The 25187-nt window shown below is 36.4% G+C and overlaps 1 protein-coding gene across 7 annotated transcripts in view; it reads left to right on the forward strand.

The window, feature by feature from the left end:
• The first annotated feature begins 3501 nt into the window (after positions 1–3501).
• twz (BTB/POZ domain-containing protein twz) overlaps positions 3502–25187 on the forward strand; it is a 173433-nt gene continuing 151747 nt past the window's right edge. For 6 of the 7 annotated variants that reach the window (XM_067775588.1, XM_067775590.1, XM_067775589.1 and 3 more), the window contains exon 1: positions 3502–3612. The gene's annotated coding sequence lies outside the window, so the exon portion shown is untranslated. The remainder of the gene's footprint in view (positions 3613–25187) is intronic. The other variant, XM_067775591.1, reaches the window with a different exon arrangement.

The following is a 25187-nucleotide window of genomic DNA, read 5'->3' on the forward strand; positions in this document are numbered from 1 at the left end:
AGGAGGGAGCTTTAAAGAAACCCTGAGAGTGTTACTTTGTTATTTTCGGGAAGTAGACCAAGCAGTGATCTTTCGAGAAAAATATTTAAGATTTCCTAGAGACTTAGTAATGAAAAATTAGAAGAAGAAGGGAAAGTAAAAGAGTGCCACAGAAAGAGGGAGAAATAGACGATGAGGTGGGGTGGGAGAAGTAGAAGATGAGGTGAGGAAAAGGGAAGGCAGAGGTACAGAGAGAGGGAAAGTGGTGCGGAAAGAGATGGGTCAAGAAATTGTGCGAGGGAAGATAGCAGAAGATGTCAGAAAATTTAAATTTAAAATCAAATTCGCTTTATCTCCGTAATCGTTTGAATCAGGTATCTAATTTGATATAGAAAGTCCCCAAAAAATATGAAATTGGAGGTAGTGAGAGCGAGAGTTGGAGTGGGGGTGGGAGCGATCGATGGAGTGGGAGAAAATGAAAAATAAAGATATATGAGAATTACAGTAATAAGGAGAAATGAAAGAAGAAGTAGATGAAGATGGTATGGAGAGTGATAGGGTTGCTTTGCGTCTGTATTTTCGTTCAAACCGCCGCCGTTTTTGGTTCGATTGGTTAAATTTTACTTCGAGTAGAACATTTATGCTCCGATAATACAAGTTAAGTAGTATATTAATTTCGTATAGCCGGGGTATTTTAAACTGGTTATTTATATCGGGATTCTTTATGATCTAACCACTTTTGTCACAAAATGAAGCCCGCAATTCGAGAGTTTTTTTCAATTTTGTGACTGCCTAAATGAGAACTGTGCTGAAGTTGAGCGAAGATATCGTCCTCGAAGAATCTGCTCAGATAGTAATAATGCAAGTCGAGAATTCGGGGACCATCTGTATTATGAGCAGCACATCAACGGAAACAGTTCGTACTGATTCTAGAAGTATGTTGTCCCACGGGTCTTGTTACATGCTACATGCCTTCGGAAAAGCTTTCGAAATCGAGATGAACATATGACAGTGTTTGCGTGAATTCTCCGAGTTTTGGTTAATTTGTGGTAAGAATTCGTTCTAAGCGTTCCCACCTTTAAAGATGTCGTTCGAAGGCGGACTAAAAACTGTAGGTTTGGCAGTTTCGTAGAAATATTGGGCACGCACTCCTCTTTCGATTGCTCATCGTTCTGTTCAATAAGGAGGTTTTAATGGACTAAGGAGGTGGTTTTGCATCAAGCAGTCGACAAATTACCATAATTGTTTATCGGTAGTAGTTTCGAGTTTCTTATAAATCTAAAGTTCTTACCACCATTTTTTGATTTCACTCGCTCACGAAGTAGAAAAGATTCTTATTTCGGTTTAGCTTGAACACCCCCAAAATTTTCGAGTATATTGCTACAAAACGTTAAAATATGCCAGTACTTTTAACTTTTTTAAAATAATGGGAGGGAGTGAGGCGCTGAACTCTAGTATCGAATTCATAACTAAGAAATGCATATAGGAACCGAGGTCTGGTCAAACTTTTTTTATGGAAATGGCACGCTATGCAGGCACACTAAAAGACAGGCTTTATTTTATTTTTGTTTTAGGTACTGAGTCCGAACATTTTCAATAAATGCACAAATTTTACTACTTTTTTAACTTTTTCAATAAATTTACAAAATTTATTACTAGTTAATTTTCAATACATTTCAAAATTTAAATATTTCCTTTATTTTTTGAATGCCAAAATTTTACGCCTTTCTGAATAAATTAAATTTTTTTTTGTATTTACTCAATAAATATGAAAATTGAACTACTTTTTCAACTTTTGCATTAAATACCAAAATTTTACTGTTTTTTCATTTTCAATAAATATTAAAACTTAAATAATTTTTACTTTTCCAATCAAAAATTTTACTCTTAGAATTTTTGAATAAATTAAAAACTTCAGCATTTTTGTTTAACTTCAGCGTTTTTATCTCTTGTGATAAATTCCAAAATTTCACTATTTTCTTTTAATTTTTCAACATACATACATATGTAAAAACTCTACTACTTTTTCAACTTTTTCAACAATCTCAAAAATTTTGTTAGTTTTTTGTCTTTCCAATGCCAAAATTTTATCGCTCTTTAACTTTTTGCATAAATTAATAAGTTTTAGTACATTCTTCTATAAATGTCAAAATTTTACTATGTAACGTTTTTCAAGAAACGCCCAGATTTCACTGCTCTTTTAACTTTTTCAATAAATTGATAAATTTCCTACTTTTTTAACGCCAAAACTTTACTACTTGCTAGCATTTTGAATTAGTTAATATATTTTAGTTTCTGTTATGAATATCAAAATATTACTATGTTTGTAACTTTTTTCAATAAACACCAAAACTTTACTACTTTTTAAAATTTTGCAAGAAATGTAAAAACTTTTATACTCTCTTAGCTTTTTCAATAAATTGAAAAATGTTAGATATTTTTAACTTTTTCAATGCTAAAATTTTACTAATTTTTTACTTTTTGAATAAATTCAAATATTTTAGTACTTTTTCCATAAATTTAAAATGTTTAGAAATATTACCTTTTCAGAACTTGTTGCCCTTTTTTGGTGTGGGATTCAAGGGATTGCCAGCGCAATTTATAGCTTCTCCAATCCTATTGCCAGCCTCCTGTTTTTTTAGCAGCCGACTCAAGTTGAACCAGGGGTGGCAAGAGAATGGCCAAGAAGGCTCAATGTGGTCGTCCCAGAAATGGTCGGGCTTTTACCTCAATGTTGCTTGTTACAGGAATTTACCGGATCTAGACTGTTTACTAATTGCTAAATATCGCGTGTTCTACGCTTACATTAAATAATGCGCAAAATTCTTTATAAACTACATTTGTGCCCTAAAAATGTTCAACAAAAATTTGTTTGCATTTAAATAGCACACAATTCAAAGAAACACATTTTTGCCGGTGGCCTTAGGACCTCGAGACCTTTAGAACTCTCATCTACGTTATTATAAGCACACGCAAGCAATATTATATCATACATTTTTACTACAAGAACAAAAATCTCTATATGAATGTGTGTACATAGTTGTAGATGTGTTTGTATATATTAAAATTCCATTCAACGCATAACCTAAGGCAATGCAGAATGCCTAAGGTGAGGTTTCTTTTTCTAACATCTAGATATCGCACACGCAAAGGCGAACGAACACATCCATACATACATACCTATATATAAATACCAGCACACACACACACATACATTAGCGCTTTTAATCTGAAACTGTTTGAACCAACTAATTGCCGGAAGCTGTCGCTGACGCGCCATACTCCTTTAGCTTTGACATTGTTGGTTTGTACTTCCGCTGTTTGAGTGAATGCTCTCGTTTTAATCTCTTTGCGTGTATCAAACCATGATGTTTGCGTCTCTATTGCAACATGTTTGATGTTTCGTAGTGTTATGAGTTGCATGTTTGCTATTGTGTTAGGTTTGTTGTTGCTTTTGCTTGCTATTTATTTATGTAGAAACGGTATTGTTCAGTGTTTACTGGTTTTGTTCAGTGTTTAGTGGTCGCTTTGGAGCGGATTAATATTTAGTGTGTTGCAAGTTGTGAAAAGGAATATATTTTTTAAATAATTTTTTGAGCATTTTGATAAACTTGTGAATTTGGAGAGATTAGTGTAAGTAACACTTTATTACTGTTAATAGCATTACTTCAAATCAACGATTTCGGTTACATACTTATGATACTGGTTTTGCATTCGTATTTATTTAGGGTTCTGATTATTTGCATAGTTATGTTCTCATCACTAATTAGTTGTTCAAAGAAAATCTTTTCAAAAGTTAAAATTAGATTTAAGGCTATGATATGCGCTCTATAACTTGTGGCATTAGTCGAATAAGGGAAACAATATTCAAGCGTCTTGAAGTTAAGTGAGTGCTGGCTCCAAAGGGCTGGTGTACGCTAGAGATCGAGAAGGAAGCGTGCTCTAGCTGTAGTCGCGTCATATACAGTGAAATTCCTTATAACCGGACACTCACCGTTGCAGTGTTTTTGTCCGACTATGGGAGATGTCCGCTTATAAGGGATGAAGTCACAAAATATATACCACACCTATAAATTGTTTAAATTGCATTATACATAGTTTATTTAAGAAATTTTTAGAAGTAAAGAATATTTGCATACTTTAGTATTACATATAAATACATATACATATATCGATTAAGTACACTGTACAAGTCTTTACATTTCAATACTAGTTTGATTGAAGAAATTGGGTAATGCTTGATTGCTTAAACAGTGATTGCTTTAATTTAAAATGTTCATTTTCATTCTAATGTGCTGAAAAGCTACATAGCCATTTTTTGCAAATTGTTTCAAGCGCGCAACAAGTTTTAAAGCCTCCTCATTCATCTTCTGAATCACTTATGTTCATAGTATCATCTTGTTGGTCAAATTGAATTTCTATATTGTTGCACTCAGTGAAAACATTTTGATTCATTTGGAGAAAACCGTCCAAATCATTTGCCAAAACTAGTCCTTCCTGAAGCCTAGCATAGATTGCCAGTGGAATGTCATCTTCGGGATAAAAATCTGGAAGATCCTCATAAGTTTCCAAAAATCCTGCTTTACGGAAGCAATTTTGGACTTCCACTTTATCCCAAAATGCTTTGATGAAATACGCAGTACATTAATCGATTTTGAGAGCTCTGAGGCTGAACTTTTATTGTCAATTTTAGATAGCAACTATTTTAAACTAAGCTTCTATACAAAGTTTCAAAATTTCGGATTATACCTTGATCAATGGGTTGGCTAACTATCGTTGTCTTTGGCGGCAAGAAAATAATTTTTATGTTAGTTAAGTTTAATTCCTTTGGATGAGAAGCCGCGTTATCTAAACACAAGATAATTTTTCAATTCTGGGCTTTCATTCTTCGATTGAACTGCTTTTTTATTAGACTGCCAATCGACTGGCAGTTTGCGATTGGAATATGCTTAAAAGATTGAGGACGCGCTGCTTTACCTATAACCAAAAACAGCTCTTTATCTCCAGCCATGTTAGCACAGAACAAAATTGTGAGTCTTTCCTTTGATAGTTTACCGCCCACGCATTTTTCGGATTTAAGAGCGAGGGTTTTGTCAGGTAAGGCACGAAAGAAAAGCACACTTTCGTCTGCGTTGCAAACGTCTAGAGGCTTGTAACCGGTCAAAACAGATGGCAGTTTTGTCGTAAACTGTTCGACTCTATCCTGGTTTACATCCGCAGCTTCACCAGACACGCATTTGAAAGCAACATTATTCCCTATTCGCCATTTGTTTAACCATCCATCTGAAGCATTACAATTAGGCACACCCAGTTTGTCTGCAATTTCCATTGCTTTTGCTTTCAAAATGGAACCAGAAATCAGAAGGTTTTGACTACTAGCCTTAGCGAACCAACTAAAGCACATCTTGTCTCTTTCAGAGCCGCCTTTTTTAAGAAAACTTCGCTTTCGATGAACATTAATTCCAGACTACCACGTAGAACGAATTTTTTCTTTATTTTTATTGCAGGGATGCACCTTAACGTTAAGCTAATCGTTTATCAAAAAATTTCCACCGTTTCCGTTGAAACACTTCGAAATATTATCGATAAAGAAATTATCAAGATAAATTGTATCTCGTTTTTAACCGAAACGAAAAGCTTTCGGTGCCGTTAAAAACGTTAACGAAAACGTGATACTTTATGTTTGAATTATGCTGGCAATGCTATAGCCATGGTGAAGCTGTAAGGTGTCAACAACGAGCGCACATACACACACAAACTCTATGTAATTTGTTTGTGTAATTCGTTGGTGGTAATGTCAAAAATACTCTGAGAAATGTTCGTACTGTCAAAATTCATGAGAAAAGTTGCAATCAGCTTGGATAATGCTTTCACCTTTATTGACTCCGCCATCAATCAGCTTTGCCAGCATAGTTTGAAATTAATAATCAACATAAACGATTTGATTTCGTTTTGATATGGCAGAAAACGAAACGAAATCATTTCGTTAATTTGACGATCTTAACGTTAATAAACGAAACGAAATGACTTCGTTTCGTTTATTAACGTTGATTATCGTAACGAAATGATATCGTTTCGTTGGTTAAGCATGCCTGTTTTATTGATTTCAGCAGCTTGTGTTTTGCCAATATTGAACTTTTCAAAGAAAAATAAACATGTACCTACTACCATTAAATTTTTGGGCTCACGATACTTTACCTTTTTGCAACTCCACGTACTGATAATTTATCTTTTTCGAAAACATGCAACTGACTTAACAAACTGAATGGAAAACTAACCTTAATTTGAAACACACGGCTTGAATGTATGCATACATGTTAAAAGGGGAATCACCTATTTCATTTTTATAATGAACAACAAAGCTTGCTTGTGATATTTTTGAATTTTGTCCGTTTGTGAGAAATTTTTTTTATGAAAATGGTTTGAAATACTTTGTCCGCGTCCGGTTATTAGAGTGTCCGTTTATTAGGATGATATTTGTATGAAAAAATGAATGAAAAACCTGTGTGCCCAAAATTTCTTCGGTTTTTGGGGCTGTCCGGTTATAAGGACTGTCCGTAATGGGGAATTTCACTGTATATATATATATATATATATACTAGCAGACCCGGCAGGCGTTGTTCTGCCCTAAATTTGGCCTATCTGCATACATTTTAATAAGCTTTTTCCGTCTAACTCTGCCCTACCCCACCACACTTTTTCCTAATCTTTTTATTCACTCCTCCTTCCGTCTTTTTCGCTTCATCTCCATCTTCGTCTCATTCTATCTCTTTCTCAGTCTCCTTCTCTCTTTTCTCTTCTCTCAAGTTTTTCTGCTTCTTCTTCATCTCTTATTGCCAGTCCCAGAGGGTGGTATGTATTCTGTTGCAGTCCCATTCCGAGTCTCAGTCCCAGAACCACTCCGAGTCTCAGTCTCAGTCTCACTCCTAGTCCTAATCCCAGTCCCAGTCCGTCTCTGGTATACTTCCTTGAAAAAGCATCGTAAATACTAATATAGGCAAATTTATATACGAAATTTCAGGCAAATCGAATAGGACGTATGTAAATAGGTATGTGGGTATTATTAATTCTTGTCTTTATTTCGGTTTCGCATGCATATTTATCAGTTTTGCCAGGTTGATGCGACTAAATCGAATATCACAATGAACTTTAGAGCTCTCAGCAACAGCTTTCATTTGATATCCATAATACACATACATTCTAGGGGGATCCGGGTCCACGTTTTGGCCTATATCTCGAGACCCTAGTCACTCAGCGGTGTAAAACTTGCTCTATATTATAGCACACATCAACAGCTTCAATTTGATACCCATTATATAAAAACACATTCTAGGTGTATCCGGGTCCATGTTTTGGCCTATATCTCGAGACCGTAGTCATCCAGCGGTGTAAAACTTACACTGTACTGAAGCATACATCAACAGTTTCAATTTGATACCCATAATGTAAAAACACATTCTAGGTGTATCCGGGTCCACGTATTGGGCTATATCTTGAGACCCTAGCCTCCCAGTTGTATGAAAATTATCCTGTACTATAGCACTCATCAACAGCTTTCATTTGGTATCCATATTGTATAAACACATTCTAGGGGTACCCGGGTACACGTTTTGGGCTATATCTCGAGACCCTAGCCTCCCAGTTGTATGAAAATTATCCTGTACTATAGCACTCATCAGCAGCTTTCATTTGATATCCATATTGTATAAACACATTCTAGGGGTACCCGGGTCCACGTTTTGATCTCAAGACCCTAGGCACGTAACGAAAAAAAAAGGTAGACGTTGGCCGATTCTCAGACCTACCCAATATGCTCACAAAGTTTGATGAGAATCGGTTCAGCCGTTTCGGAGGAAATAAGCTTCTAAAACCGTGACAGAAGAATTTTATATATTAGATACCGGTAGTCGAGCGGCGACCAAGGCAATAATCTCACACAGTACTTCATCAAGAAGTGTCCTGGAATTCAAAGAAGCATTAGAAAAATGCTCGGACCATACATCCATACTGGGTTTCAGGCCATAAAGCAATAGAATTTAACTAAAAGGCCGATGAGTTTGCAACAGAGAGTGCAGCACTCGCTGAATCGACGGTACAGATCCCAATCCGGTTGGGAGAAATCAAAAGGAGACAGGAATCGCATATAGTCCATCAAGCAGTAAAGGCGTGGACAGAAACGTATGGCTGCAAAATTTTTAAGATCATGTGCCAATCCTAAGATTTTAGATTCACAAAGTGGCTGATATCTCTGAGAAGAGAAGATTTAAGGCACACAATAGGCAAATTAACTGGATACTGCTCTTTGGCGTCACATGCTCATAAATTGGGCCTCGTCATTAACAGCAGAAAAAGGAAACGCAAGCTGCGGAAAGAAACGGTTGAGCACGTCAAATGTTGGTGTCCTGTGCTCGCCAGGTCAAATCTCCGGCTACTATGAGCGGCAGAGTTGCCAGATCTCGAAACAGCTATTAAGCTAGGTTCTAGAAAACTTTAAGTATTTGCCAGGAGGAAGTTATTTTATAACGTAGGTCCTGATACCTTGTTGGGATTTTTTTTCCATTGGTCGTCAAACAAATTGTGGGAACACTATGGACACACTAAGCCAATGTGGTGTCTTTATTGACCGGCCAGTTTAATATAACCTAACCCTGAGCTCGATACCCTAATCCCTGGCGATGTAATATACGTTCTGCCACCCGAAAATGTTTGACATCAGGTCATACTTCCACGGCGTAACGTCAACATATTGCCCACGCATGCGCCGAGTCAGCGTTGTAAATATTTCAATCAATTTTATTTGCAATCAAAAAGTACAAACAAATATCGATCATCATCAATATCAATTAGTTCTGAATATTTAATTGCGATTACATTTTGCATCGTTGAATGTATAAAAATTACAAACTACAATTATTTGTATGTAAGTCATTGTAATCACTTTACTGCAACAATCAATGATTGTAAGTTTGTGTCGCCTAGAGTCATTAGATTGCGGGCAAGTTTCGGCTGCAAAAATTGATTACACAAAAATTGTTGTGGCAATGAAACTCAAAAAACAACAAATATAGTTTTTGCTGTAAGTTTTATTGCAATAGTTGATTGTACAAGAAATATTGACTGTTTCTTTTTTTTTTTTAAGATTATGAAAATTATTATTTGAATTACTACTGAATATTTGATTGCAATCACGTTTTATTTACAATCGTTGATTGCACAAAAATTACAAACTACAATTATTTGCATGTAAGCCATTGCAATCACTTTTACACTACAATCGTTAATTGCAAGCTTGTGTCGACTACAATCATTTGATTGCAGTCATGTTTCAGCTAAAATCATTGATCGTACAAAAATTGTTCAGCAATCAATGTCCAAAAACAATAGATGTGATATCTTTGTTTGATTGCAATAGTTTATTTTTAAATGATTGTAGATTGTAGCTTTTACAAACACAAAAATTGCAATCTAGTTCGATTGTAATTAAGTACGCAGTCCAATCATTGATTGGAAATCTGCTAAACTGTTGGTTTGACCAGTATTGGTTACTTGTCGCTAAAATAATTGTTTGTCTTTTTATACTCAGTTGAGCAGAGCTCACAGAGTATATTAAGTTTGATTGGATAACGGTTGGTTGTACATATATAAAGGAATCGAGATAGATATAGACTTCCATATATCAAAATAATCAGGATCGAAAAAAATTTTGATTGAGCCATGTCCGTCCGTCCGTCCGTCCGTCCGCCTGTTAACACGATAACTTGAGTAAATTTTGAGGTATCTTGATGAAATTTGGTATGTAGGTTCCTGAGCACTCATGTCAGATCGCTATTTAAAATGAACGATATCGGACCATAACCACACCCACTTTTTCGATATCGAAAATTTCGAAAAACGGAAAAAGTGCGATAATTCATTACAAAAGACAGATAAAGCGACGAAACTAGGTAGATAAGTTGAACTTATGACGCAGAATAGAAAATTAGTAAAATTTTGGACAATGGGCGTGGCACCGCCCACTTTTAAAAGAAGGTAATTTAAAATTTTGCAAGCTGTAATTTGGCAGTCGTAGAAGATATCATGATGAAATTTGGCAGGAACGTTACTCCTATTACTATATGTATGCTTAATAAAAATTAGCAAAATCGGAGAAGGACCACGCCCACTTAAAAAAAAAATTTTTTTTTAAAGTAAAATTTTAACAAAAAATTTAATATCTTTACAGTATATAAGTAAATTATGTCAACATTCAACTCCAGTAATGATGTGGTGCAACAAAATAAAAAAATAAAAGAAAATTTCAAAATGGGCGTGGCTCCGCCCTTTTTCATTTAATTTGCCTAGGATACTTTTAACGCCATAAGTCGAACAAAAATTAACCAATCCTTTTGAAATTTGGTAGGGGCATAGATTTTATGACGTTAACTGTTTTCTGTGAAAATGGTCGGAATCGGTTGATGCCACGCCCAGTTTTTATACACAGTCTTCCGTCTGTCCTTCCGCATGGCCGTTAACACGATAACCTGAGCAAAAATCGACATATCTTTAATGAACTTAGTTCACGTGCTTACTTGAACTCACTTTATCTTGGTATGAAAAATGAACGAAATCCGACTATGACCACGCCCACTTTTTCGATATCGAAAATTACGAAAAATGAAAAAAAATACCATAACTCTATACCAAATACGAAAAGAGGGATGAAACATGGTAATTGGATTGGTTTATTGACGCGAAATATAACTTTAGAAAAAACTTTGTAAAATGGGTGTGACACTTACCATATTAAGTAGAAGAAAATGAAAAAGTTCTGCAGGGCGAAATAAAAAACCCTTAAAATCTTGGCAGGAATACTATTCGTGGTATTACATATATAAATAAATTGGTTGTACCCGACAGATGATGTTCTGGATCACCCTGGTCCACATTTTGGCCGATATCTGGAAAACGCCTTCACATATACAACTAAGGGTCACTCCCTTTTAAAACTCTCATTAATGCCTTTAATTTTATACCCATATCGTACAAACACATTCTAGAGTCACCCCTGGTCAACCTTTATGGCGATATCTCGAAAAGGCGTCCACCTATAGAACTAAACCCCACGCCCTTTTAAAATACTCATTAGCACCTTTCATTTGATACCCATATTGCACAAACGAATTCTAGAGTCACCCCTGGTCCACCTTTATTGCGATACCTCGAAAAGGCGTCCACCTATGGAACTAAGGATTACTCCCTTTTAAAAAACTCATTAACACCTTTCTTTTGATACCCATATTGTACAAACAAATTTTAGGGTCGCCCCTGGTCCACCTTTATGGCGATATCTCGAAAATGCGACCACCTATACAACAACCACCACTTCCTTTTAAAACCCTCATTAATACCTTTAATTTGATACCCATATCGTACAAACACATTCTAGAGTCACCCCTGGTCCACCTTTGTGGCGATATTTCGAAACGGCGTCCACCTATAGAACTAAGGCCCACTCCCTTTTAAAATACTCATTAACACCTTTCGTTTGATGCCCGTATTGTACAAACAAATTCTAGGGTCACCCCTGGTCCACCTTTATCGTGATATCTCGAAACGGCGTCCACCTATGGAACTAAGGATTACTCCCTTTTAAAATACTCTTTAATATCTTCAATTTGATACCCATGTCATAGAAACACATTCCAGGGTTTCCCTCGGTTCATTTTCCTACATGGTTATTTTCCCTTATGTTGTCACCATAGCTCTCAACTGAGTATGTAATGTTCGGTTACACCCGAACTTAACCTTCCTTACTTGTTATTGCCAGTCGTTGATTTAATTCAATATTTAGAAACATTTTTGTTGGCATTCAGATTTTAAAAATAAATACTCATGCCGCGAGATTATTATGCATACTTTAATGTTTTATAAAAAATTGTGTAGGTATTTGTATGTTATATGTTGTCCACCCGCCACCTCTCATAGGTAATTAATAAATCTTCCATTCGTCAGTTGACCTCCAGAAGCCGTTACTGGTTTGCTATCAGCAAAATGAACTCCAAAGTAATCGCGAATCGTGAATTACTTCGAGCCTCGAGGAAAAATCATTTATTTTGGCATATGTACTTAATATGATGTTCATAAAGCTCATTCATTGGTTGCTGTTGTTGTTGTTGTTCAGATAAGGAAACTCCGCGATGGCCTTGCAGAGTGTTACCGATGTTGATGGTCCTTTGCCGGATGCAGATCCTGTACGCTCCGGTAACAAGCACCATTAAGGCATTAGCCCGACCATCTCGGGAACGATTTAATATGACCACATGAAACCTTCAAGGCCATATCGCCCTCCCACCCCCTAGATCCATGAGGAACTTGGGGTCGCCAGAGCCTCAGCTGTTAAAGTAACAGGATACGCCACGGATAGGTGAGGTTGACAATTGGGTTGGAGAAGCTATATTTTGCGCTGGCAACACCTTGAAAGGATTGCGCTACACAACCCTTGAATCAATTTGATATTTTGGTCACCTCTTACGACAGGCATACCTGTCGCGTGTGTGGTCGGGCTTGGTACCAAAACATACCGGATCTGCATCCGGCAAAGGACCATCAACATCGATAACACTCTCCAAGGCCTTCGGGGAGTGTCCTTATCGCTACAACAACAACAACAACAACAACAAAGGAAGGTTAAGTTCGGGTGTACCCGAACATTACATACTCAGTTGAGAGCTATGGTGACAACATAAGGGAAAATAACCATGTAGGAAAATGAACCGAGGGAAACCATGGAATGTGTTTGTATGGCATGTGTATCAAATGAAAGGCATTCAAGAGTATTTTATGAGTGAGTGGGCCATAGTTCTATAGGTGGACGCCATTTAGGGATATCGCCATAAAGGTAGATCAGGGTTGACTCTAGAGTTTGTTTGTACGATATGGGTATCAAATTTAAGGTATTAATGAGGGGTTTACAAGTGAGTGGTGGTAGTTGTATAGGTGGTCGCTTTTTCGAGATATCGCCATTAAGGTGGACCAGGGGTGACTCTAGAATACGTTTGTATAATATGGGTATCAAACGAAAGGTGTTAATGAGTATTTTAAAAGGGAGTGGGCCTTAGTTCTATAGGTGGACGCCGTTTCGAGATATCTCCATAAAGGTGGGCCAGGGGTGACCCTAAAATTTGTTTGTACAATATGGGTATCAAACGAAAGGTGTTAATGAGTATTTAGGTGGACGCCGTCTTGAAATATCGCCATAAAGGTGGACCAGGGGTGACTCTAGAATGTGTTTGTACAATATGGGTATCAAATTAAAGGTATTAATGAGAGCTTTAAAAGGGAGTGGTGGTAGTTGTTTATGTGAAGGCGTTTTCCAGATATCGACCAAAATGTGGACCAGGGTGACCCAGAACATCATCTGTTGGATACCGCTAATTTATTTATATATGTAATACCTGCCAAGATTTCAAGGGTTCTTTATTTCGCCCTGCAGAACTTTTTCATTTTCTTCTACTTAATATGGTAGGTGTCACAACCATTTTACAAAGTTTTTTCTAAAGTTATATTTCGCGTCAATAAACCAATCCAATTACCATGTTTCATCCCTCTTTTCGTATTTGGTATAGAGTTATGGTATTTTTTTTCATTTTTCGTAATTTTCGATATCGAAAAAGTGGCCGTGGTCATAGTCGGATTTCGTTCATTTTTTATACCAAGATAAAGTGAGTTCAGATAAGTACGTGAACTAAGTTCATTAAAGATATGTCGATTTTTGCTCAGGTTATCGTGTTAACGGCCATGCGGAAGAACAGACGGACGACTGTGTATAAAAACTGGGCGTGGCTTCAACCGATTTCGCCCATTTTCACAAAAAACAGTCATAATATCTATGCCCCTACCAAATTTCAAAAGGATTGGTAAATTTTTGTTCGACTTATGGCATTAAAAGTATCCTAGACAAATTAAATGAAAAAGGGCGGAGCCACGCCCATTTTGAAATTTTCTTTTATTTTTGTATTTTGTTGCACCATATCATTACTGGAGTTGAATGTTGACATAATTTACTTATATACTGTAAATATATTCAATTTTTTGTTAAAATTTCACTTTAAAAAATTTTTTTTTTTAAAGTGGGCGTGGTCCTTCTCCGATTTTGCTAATTTTTATTAAGCGTACATATAGTAATAGGGGTAACGTTCCTGCCAAATTTCATCATGATATCTTCAACGACTGCCAAATTACAGCTTGCAAAAGTTTTAAATTACCTTCTTTTAAAAGTGGGCGGTGCTACGCCCATTGTCCAAAATTTTACTAATTTTCTATTCTGCGTCTTAAGGTAAACCCATCTACCAAGTTTCATCGTTTTAGCTTTCTTTGGTAATGAATTATCGCACTTTTTCGGTTTTTCGAAATTTTCGATATCGAAAAAGTGGGCGTGGTTATGATCCGATTTCGTTCATTTAAATAGCGATCTAAGATGAGTGCTCAGCAACCTACATACCAAATTTCATCAATTTACCTCAAAATTTACTCAAGTTATCGCGTTAACGGACGGACGGACATGTCTAAATCAAATTTTTTTTCGATCATTATATTTTTATTTTGATATATGGAAGTCTATATCTATCTCGATTCCTTTATACCTGTACAACCAACCGTTATCCAATCAAACTTAATATACTCTGTGAGCTCTGCTCAACTGAGTATAAAAATATGATGAGTGAATGCTCTGATATTATGAGAATTTTGGTTCACACTGATAAATTGAGCTCGTTGTGTCGCGTTGTGTTATTCATATTTTCTTTGCGCCTTAATTAGGTGTCATATGAATATCATGTATATAAGTAGGTGTGTATACGGTGTCTTAATTAGATACAAAAGTTCATTTGTAGAAGTTGCTAACAATGAATTTAGTATATATGTAAATACAAATCGCATATCAAGCTTAATTCTTTACCACCGAGTTGCAAAAAATCTGTAAAAACGTAGAGTACAAGTAGGCAACAAAATCAAATCGACTAAGTCAATGTAGCAGAGGAAGCGAGCTTAAACTACAGCCGCCTTAATATATATATGTATATTGATAGTCAGGTTGCAATCAAGGCAATAATCTCGCATTCGAGAGACTACGCTAAAAGGCCGATGAGTTAGCAAAGGTGGGTGCAGCACTAGACGAATCGACGATATAAGCCCCAATCCGTTTGGGGGAAATTAAAAGGTGGCAGGAGTTGCATATAATCCATCAATCAGGAAAGGCATGGACAGAAGCGCAGGGCAACAAAATTTTTTAGATCGTGTGCATATCCTACGATATTACACTCACAAAGTGGTTTGAGGAGAGAAGACAAGGTTCAAGATAGGCATACTAACTGGACACTACCTTCTGGCATTATGGCCATATGCTTATAAGCTACGGCTCATCAGTTACAGCAGATGTTTGAAGTGTGAGCTGCCGGAAGGAACGGTTGAGCACGTTCTGTATTCTGAGTTTCCAGGTCGCGAGGTAGCTTTTATTCTATGTTCCTTTAGTATTCGCCAGGACGGAGTTAATTTATAACATTTTAAACCTTGAGTCTCGCCTTCAATATATAATAAGCTTCTTGAGTCTTCGCTATGGCCATCGGACGTCAAAATTAAACCATTCCGTTTTTTTCAAAAAGCACAGGGCTCAACTGCAAACCCCTGGGCTATATGCGGTAAAATTAAAAAAGTATAAATATCTATTTTCAGAATATATCTGGGTTGAGAACGAAATCTAAAGATATATTTTTAGCCATTTTACGGTGCGACTATGATGTCTACGTCATTGTTGAGACTTGGCTTAATAATGACTTCTCTGACTCAGAATTTTTTGATCAAAGTCTGTTTCAAACTTATCGAAAAGATAGAGACCCTATCAAAACAGGGCGTCTCAGAGGCGGTGGGGTGTTAATTCCTGTAAGGCATTCTCTTCTCTCTTCTTTTATGCCGCTTTCTAACGATGACTCTCTCTTGGACCAGCTTTGTGTCTGTATTACTGAGCCTTCTGGCAATTTATTTATCTGCGTTTCTTACATTCCGCCTTGCAGCACAGATTTGCTGTACTGTGCTCATGTTAATAATATATTTGACCTATATGAATATAATGTTGATAGTAATTTTTGCGTCCTGGGGGATTTTAATCTCAGCAAGGTTGTTTGGTCGAAATTACTAGAAGATGATATCTTAACACCTACTAATGTTCATCACCCCCATGAGATTAATTTCTTAGACACCCTTTTTAGTGCCAATCTAATTCAGGTTAACGTTTCGTGAACCAGTTAAACAATATTTTTGACCTAATTTTTGTCGATAAGAACCTCATAACTCACTTGACTGAATGTGTGTTTCCTATATATAAATCAGATATGTATCATGTAGCACTATCTTTATCTATTGAATTCTTCGACCTAGTGCCGAAAAACAATCTAAATAATAATGATCGCTCCTATAACTTTAAGGATGCAAATTTTGAATCTTTAAACTCTCTCATATCTGAAATAGACTGAACATCTATTTTCTTTGCTAAAAATGCAACTGAAAATTTCGACGTTTTTCTGCTAAAGATGGCTGACATATTCAGTAGGAATCTCTCTCTCCTATCAGTTAAAGTTCACAAACTACCGTGGTACAATACTAGGTTGAAAAAGTTGAAAAATATATACAAGGCTACCAGCTATACTCTTTTTAAAGATCAGTATACTTCTTATATGACGTAGTTCAATGTTCTTGATAAGTTTTTGTACAATAAATACGTTTCTCGAGTTGAAGATGAGTTGAAAGTTAATCCTAAATCTTTTTGGAACTATGTTCGTTAAAAGAGAGGTTGTTCTAATATACCTACCTGTGTCAAATTTAATGACATTTGCTCCAACAGTTTGGTCCATTCGGCAAATCTTTTTGTTGATTTTTTCAAGTCTACGTTTGTAGTTGAGGCCGATAACTTTGATAACAGACTTTAACATACATAACAGACTAATCGAAACCTTTAGACTTTGGGTCTCTGTTCGTGTCTGAAACCGATATTATCTTGGGTATATCCTCCTTTTGGATTGTCCTTTTTTTTATTTAAGAAATGTAGTATTTTTCTTTGTGTGCCACTGTGCCACATTTTCAATATTTCGCTATCGACTGGAGTTTTTGTTGATCGCTGGAAGCTGGCGTCTATCACTCCTATCTTCAAGTCAGGCAATAAAAATGAAGTAACGAATTACAGGCCAATATCCAAACTGTCAACATGGTCAAAACTTTTTGAAAAGGTAGTTAAAGACAAAGTATCATTCGCTATAAATAAAGTAGTCGGTCCATGTCAGCATGGTTTCATTGCGGGACGTTCACTGCTACAAATCTGGCTGTTTCCTCTCAGTTTTGTGTCTCTGCGTTTAAGGGTGGATGTCAAGTTGACACCATACATACGGATTTTTCCAAGGCTTTTGACACAGTTTCGCACAAATTACTTTGTTGGAAACTTGAAAACATGGGCTTTCACTCAAGCTTTCTGTCGTGGCTGAAGTTCTATTTGGAAAATAGAATATCTTTTGTTGAAATCGAGAGAACTAAGTCTTATGAATTCTCAGCAACTTCGGGTGTATCACAAGGTAGCATACTTGGTCCTATTTTGTTCTTAATGTTTATTAATGATGCTGGCTCATGCATAAACTATTCGAATTATTTGCTTTATGCTGACGACTTAAAACTCTTTCGGAGAATCTCCTGTACTTCGGATGCATTGCCTCTGCAAGAAGATCTGAATGCTATAAATAATTGGGCCTGTCAAAATAATCTGCGACTCAATATTAGTAAATGCTGTCATATGACGTATACTAAGTCTATGAATGTGGTTTCATTTGCGTACTCGATTTCAAATGTAACTCTTGCGTCAATTAATGAGTTTCGCGATCTTGGCGTAACTTTTGACTCATCTTTTACTTTTTGTAATCATGTAAACTTTCTCATACCAAAGGCTTATACCAACTTAGCTTTCTTGCGACGATATGCCAATGATTTCAAGGACCCATATACCAGGAAGATCTTATACAATGCCTTAGTGCGTTCCAAATTAGAGTATGCATAAGTCATCTGGAATCCCATATACTCTTCACACTCTTTAAAAATTGAAAGAATTCAGCGCAAGTTCATACGATTTGCTCTTCAACCTCTGCACTTTGTTAATCCCCTGCCACCCTACAATGCAAGATGCATGCTTACCAATGTTTTGCCAATTGAAGTTAGACGTCTTGTCCAAAACGTATTGTTTATTTTTGACATAATATCCGGTGCCATGGAATGCTCAGAATTACTTGGGCAGTTGACTTTCAGTGTCCCTAACAGAGCTCTCCGCTTTCACAATACATTCCTCGTTGAAGTACTGCGTTCGAATTACTTCAGTTTCGCACCTTTTCTAAGAGGTCTTGTAGAATTTAATCGCCTATCCAGAAGCCTTGACCTGGATTTTGCCATGCCAAAGTCTCTGTTTAAGGCATGCATTGATTCCTATTACTTATCTCAGTAAATCTTACTTTAAAATTCTTAAATTGCTAGTACTAAGTTGACCTGTAATCTAGTCCGTAAGGTTGTTACCATTTGACTTAATAAAGATATGAAATGAAATGATACATAGGTCATTCTTGTTGGGGTTGTTACGTTTGGTCGTAAAATACATTTTTACAGGGCGCATATTCCTTTGCGATTTACCACCGATTCATACAAGAGTATACGCATTTTTTGCAGGTAAAGACAGCGGATCATTCTTTTTAACATCTTTGGTTGATTTGTTGGCTTCGCAGAGACAATACAATTGCAAGAGATCTGTCCACAAATATGTGTAAGAGACGTTTTAAGGAATTTCAATTCGTTCTTTCTCAAGTCGTTTGACAAAAGAATAGTATATATTAATATATTTACTTTCATACCGACAAAACAGCCTCAAATAAAATATCAGTTCGACAGTGAGAATAAGCAATGTGTTTATGTATATGTGCGCATTTTAGCTTAAACAGGAAAATTCTAGAAATTAGCTAGAGGCGTTAATTTCAAATCAAATATAAAATCAGTAGAAATACAACAATGACTGCAACGGCAACAGCACCAACTACAGCAACAAAAACAAAACACAAAAAAACATTCAGTCAAATCCACATTTATGGCAGAGACAGCTTCTGCAACACCTACGGCTCAAATAGCAACAGCTGACAATTGAAGCGTTTGAATTAAAATGAATAGGAGGGTAGGCAGCAGTGTTGCCAGGTTGCCCTTTCGAGGCTAGATTTAGCCTTTTATTTTTGCCTTTAGCCTCGAAATTTTGTGTTTAGCTTCGTGACTTTTTTCTAGCCTTTTTTACTCCGAATATATTTTTAAAAATTTCTAAAATAAAATAATTTCAATAGTTCCTGTGAACACCTAATACCTAATAATATGAGTTCTCTACAAAAGATTAATTCCTTTTCTGCTGAAAATTCGTTGAAAATTTCAAAGCCAGATGTATTTTCTTACTTTGAAAAAGAGAAGTATAGTTATTCTTCAAGTCAAATAGCATTAATAGAGCTGCAGTGGTGAAAACTTATAACTATACAATGGAAAAATGTACACTCCACCATGGAATTTTGGTCGGAAGTCCGAGAACATAAAAATGTATTAAACGAACCTCCTTTTTTAGAACTTGTCGAATTCATATTTAGTTTTTTAGTATTACCACTCAGTAACGCGGATGTGGAAAGAGTTTTTAGTGGCATGAAAATTCTGAAAACTAAATTAAGGAATAAACTAAAAATTAAAATGCTTAATGCGCTGCTTAATATTAGATGCTCGTTAAAACGCTTATCTAAATGTTGTCATGACTTTGAAATTACCTATGATCTCATATCTATGGTAAATAGCCAAACTTTATACCCAGACATAAGCTCTTCTGATTCTTCAGATGGGGAATATTTTATATAAATAATTAGTTTGTAATATTTTTTGTATGTATATACACATATGCAATCATTTAAGGTAATTTCATGTGCTAGTCAAAGAAAATGTGCCTGATATGTTTTGAAACAGGAAGTTATGCTTAAGTTATATTTATAAGTTTTTTTATAAAAAAAATTTTATCAATTAACCAAAAAATTTCTGGCCTTTTTTTAGCTTCTTTTTTTTCTAAATTTAGCCTTTTCTAACCTTTTTTTTTGCCAATCTAGCTACTTTTTTTTGCATCACCTGGTAACACTAGTAGGCAGACTGCAGAGACTGTAGGCAAACAGCAGACGCGTCAAAGTAAGCAGCGAAATTTATGCAAAAACAAAAAGTTTAATGCGGCAGTTACTCACGAACGTACGTAGAAGAAACGTGTCAGCTGACACGACCTATCTTATGAGTGTGCAATGTAAACGAAAACTCACCGACGTGCAACGACCGTACGTACGTAGCCCGGAACGTAGAAATCAAAACAATTTTGATTTTTTCCGTAAGAACGTGTCAGCTGATCGCTCTCTCACTAGACAGAGTTGCCTAGTAAACTTTTGTGTGCTAATTTTTGACCGTTTGCAATTTTATGCAAAAACGCCTAATTAAAGTTTGAAAAATTGTGAAAATAATTCGAAATAATTATGTAAAAGTGCTGATTATAAATATATAATCTATTTATACTTATTTAATAGTATTCCGGCCTTTTACAATATCAAAAATTAAATTTGAAAAAGTTGATGTTTCCATAAGCATACATGCAAAATGGTCAATAGCAACAGTGCTTATCTGTAAACAATACACACACAAATATCTTATGTACATGTACACAGACGCACACATTGATTCCTACGGGCTTGAGAGTTCGGTCAAACGTGCTTCGTACGACAAACGTCCTTACGTACGGCACACGTCGGTGGGTAACTGCCGCATAAGTCGGTTATTAGTGCTTTAAGGCAAACTGGTTTAAGCAAAGCTATATGGCCACAGGTGATTGGAATAAAGTAACAAAAAGTCTTTGGGGCGAATAGGCAATGTAGTTTAAAAAGAGGAATTTTTAAAGAGAGTGTGAATGTTACAAAGAGAAAGAGCGATACTGTAATGTTATTAGCCAAGTTTTGAATTCAATTTATTAATGGTGGTCTTATATTGACATTTTTTGCTGCTAACTGCCACTTTTGTGCGACCGATATATTTGAACTCGTCGAAACCTCGAGCTATTTCGTCGTATTTGAATCTTCTCAAAACGTGTTTTGGAGTAAACCGCATCATTTCCTCAGCACAGTATATCAGGAGTTGGCGATATGTCGGCCACCAAAAAACACAGGCTCCCTATAGAAGGTCATATGAGGACGACGCCTAATTAATCATTTGCAGGCTGGCCGTATCTTCGGCTGAACTTAACCGGAGCCACCCGATTCCGGATCACCATGGGAAGTAAAGGTGGTAATTTCACAAAAGGGGCGCTATTATGGTGGTTTTTCCTCCCCATATTCAATATCAGCCTTCCATCTTGTTGGGCAAGTTGACGTGCTACGAAGATAAATCACATAGAAGGTTAGGATGAATATAAGGAGGAGCAGAAAGGTAGAATAGGGTAGCAAGCGTAATAGCATGAAAGCTCTAAAAGTGATCAACTGGTCTTGAAGACCGAAGACAGCGCAAAGTCAATTTGCTCGGTGCTCGGGCGGAACGCCTGTTCGAACGAAGAAGAAGATTCGGTGATGGAAAGAAAGCAGAGAGAGTAAGAATGCTCTCTCGCAACACCCAGTGGCATTTGACATGCATAAAAAAGACAGGTTTGGGGCCGTGAGAGAGGTTAGAGGTATCGATAAATAATATAGACTCAAAGCTGAAAGGCATGGGGCCTGCAATTGCGAGTAGGAGAATAGTGGATATATACCAACAGTAGAAAGGAGGACGTGAAGACGTTACTATTTTTTTGCTAACCCATTTTATAGCGTAGCGACATCTGTCTCCAAATCATTCTTTTAAGACTGGAATTATATTGACACTTGTGTATGTTGTATGTCCAATTTTATTAGCCGATCGGTTAACGCAGCTATGGTAGCCGATTGGTGAGCTGGGGCTTATAAACCATTTGTTTTTTTTTTTGCACGTAGGGGCAGCGCACTGCCCTCAAGCGGCTCAATTAAATCAGGCTAATCCTCTTTATGTGTCCGTACTCCGTGGAGCCGCCGTTAAGCTTAACGTAACGTTACTATTTCGCTATATTCCGAACTAACATGAAGGTGCAGCGCCCTTGCGCTTTTCTTTGCAGCTTCAGATGGTCGGCCAATACAGATTGGCCATTTCAATTGACAGTAGATCTACTGGGATAAAACGTGGATCGCATCGCCGGACACCGTCTGACAGGAAGCCTCGCCTGGCCCGCCGCTGTTGGAAATTATTCGTGTTAGGGCTCCACTAACTTAGAAACTTTCTCTCCCATTGCCCTGAAGTGCTGTTTAAAAGTTAGTTTTGAGCCAATCTTTATTCCTAAATATTTCAAGAAAAGCTTTGAATTTATTTGATAATCTCCAATGGTTAAGACTAACTCATCCACAGTCCGCTTTGACCTCACCAAAACCACTTCTGTATTATTGCTAGCCATCTCAAGCCCCATGCTCGTCAGCCATTCCTTAATTCTTCCCACTACGCCATTACATAATGCTTGGAGGGGTTCAAGTGCCTTGGTCACAGTTAGTACGACAATACCTTCTGCATAGCCGATAATTTGCGTGCCTTCGGCAAGGTAGATTTGTAGCAAACAGAATTCCATAACGTTGGCCATAGAACAGATACTTGAGGGACACCGCCAGTTATTTTATGCTTTCTTTGTCCCTCATCCGTATCAAGGAGCAGTACTCTGTTGCTAAAGTAACTACCAATTATGTTCAGCAGGCAAGCATGTATGTCAAATTTTCGTAGCGCTGCCATTATCTGCAACCAGGTTGCAGTGTTAAATGCAGTTCTAATATCCACGGGATATATTGACAACTGTTTGTATTGCATCTAACGTGGACCTTGATTTTCTAAATTCAAACTGACTATTTGGCAAGCCACCTGGTCTTTCCAGGGTCTGCTACATATGCTCAATAATAATACTTTCGTGAATCTTTCCTATGGAATCAAACATATAAAGTGGTCTGTATGAGGATGGTTGATTGAGCACTTTAACAGGTTTCAGCAAAAGCGTCAGTCTTTGATGTTTCCATGCGCGGGGGAAGACGCCTTCTTGTAAATAGGCGTTGGAGAGATCCGTAAATGCTGATGTTATAGACTTCATCGCTGATTTAAGGGTCTGTTGCATCCGGACCTATTATTCCTGGGGTTTCCATACCTCGAGGCGTGGCAACCCTTGAAAGGGATCTATATCACCAACTATGGCTGTTGACCTTAAAACTTTCTTTTGCAAAAATTTTTTCAATTAAGAAAAAATACAACACAACAATAATAAGGCATAAAATGATTTTTTCCCAGCGGGTTAGGGGGCTTAGAATATACCCGCGGTAGGTATGCCAAAGCTTTCGGGGAGTGCCTTTATCGTTAATACAACAACAACAACAACAAAATGATTGTTAAGGCCTTGAGTTTATTTAAAACCAGTGATCAAGCCAATCAAATAGACCGAAAAACAAGAGCAGTATTAAAACAGGTTTCGGAAAATTTCAAAAGTGCGAAAGTCTCAAGCTTTTTATTTGATTTTTTTATATAAAAAGAACTTAACTGAAAAGCTTCGCCATGAAAATTCATCTACTTGCCGATCTCGCCCGTAGTCGGGCCACGCCAATTTGAAGGAAAAATCAAAAGTAGCACGATACAAATGAGAAGAAAATCTCAGAAATCTCATCGCAGGTATATCGGGTCTTATATTTATTTTATTTAAATAAGCAAATTTGCCTCAAAGGTGCTATCAAGTTTTTCATATATAAACATATATCAGAATATGCACACACACATGCATACTAGGGCGGGTCGATTTTATTTTTTAAAGACGGAATAAAAGTCCGGCGCTATAACTATGGAACGGCTCATCTAAATAAGCCGATTTTTTTTTCATAGATAATCCTTCTTATTTTAACAAAAATTGGTGTATCAAATTTCAAATCAGTATCTCATTTGGATTAAAATTAATGGCGAAAAAACAGGTGCAAATTTACTGGGGAAAGATAAAAGTATAGTTCTATGAGAGTTGGTATTAGTTTTTCTCCGAGAAATAACAAAAACTTTCAAAGGACCATATAGGTTTCAAATTAAGACATTTGGAAGAATCTGTTGGTAAAAAATTAATTTCATTCGGATTAGCCGTTTATTAGGAACTAGGCCAGACGTTTATTTGTCCTTTAAAAGTAAAAGTGCAGAATTAACTCTTATATTTGGACTTATAAAATAAAAATGCGGATTTCACTTTTGTTTGTGGATTTTTTTGAAAAAAAGTCCGAAACTCCTTTCCACCCCAATCAAGAAACGAGGCCGTACTAAATTGCACACTATTTAATGTTAATTAAATACGGGTTAGTTAAATTTATTACACTTGCTTTATAAAAAATATCGAGGGTTGGGCTAGCTTTACCCCCACCATTATGTCCAGTCAAGAAACGAAAACATACTTAATAACACTATATTTAATGCTAAGTTAAATTTATTAAACTTGTTTTTTAAAAAAGCCTAAACCTAAGCTTGCCACACCCTCGATATTTAAAAAAAAAAATTAACTGTAATCAATTTAACTAACCCGTAAAAAAATGTGCATTAAATTAAGTGTTATTAAGTACATTTTAGGTTTTTCATTGGGCTATAAAGGTTGTGCTAGCTTCAGAGACCTACACACGTTCAACATTAAGAACATTCGTTGACAAAAGTCTGTTAAATACGTTTTTTCTTAACTCGTGACCTATGGGCTTGTTTTAAGAACAGTTTTTCCAAGCACATCGTTCGTATTTTATGACCAGTTTGGTATTGATGTGTGAACCTTCTGTGATTATTTCAGCACTACTTGGGCTTGATTTAAGATTTTTCGTTCTTACGCTTCGAGAACGTTTTGTGGTCGATTTAACATTTTTCGGTCTCAGTTCAAGAACGGTTTGCGCTTAATCTTTGGGGGGAGTGGGGAATGTAATTTTTTCAAGTACTACTCATTCATTTATTTTTTTATTAATAAATAATTTTTTTGTCATTAATAAAAAATATTAATAACAAAACAAATTATTATTAAAATTCCAAAAAAGTTTGAAAAAACACATAATACGCATTTTTTCATATATTTC

The sequence above is a fragment of the Eurosta solidaginis genome, chromosome 3 (genome assembly GCF_040869045.1).
Source record: "Eurosta solidaginis isolate ZX-2024a chromosome 3, ASM4086904v1, whole genome shotgun sequence".
In the NCBI taxonomy this organism is placed as follows: domain Eukaryota; kingdom Metazoa; phylum Arthropoda; class Insecta; order Diptera; family Tephritidae; genus Eurosta; species Eurosta solidaginis.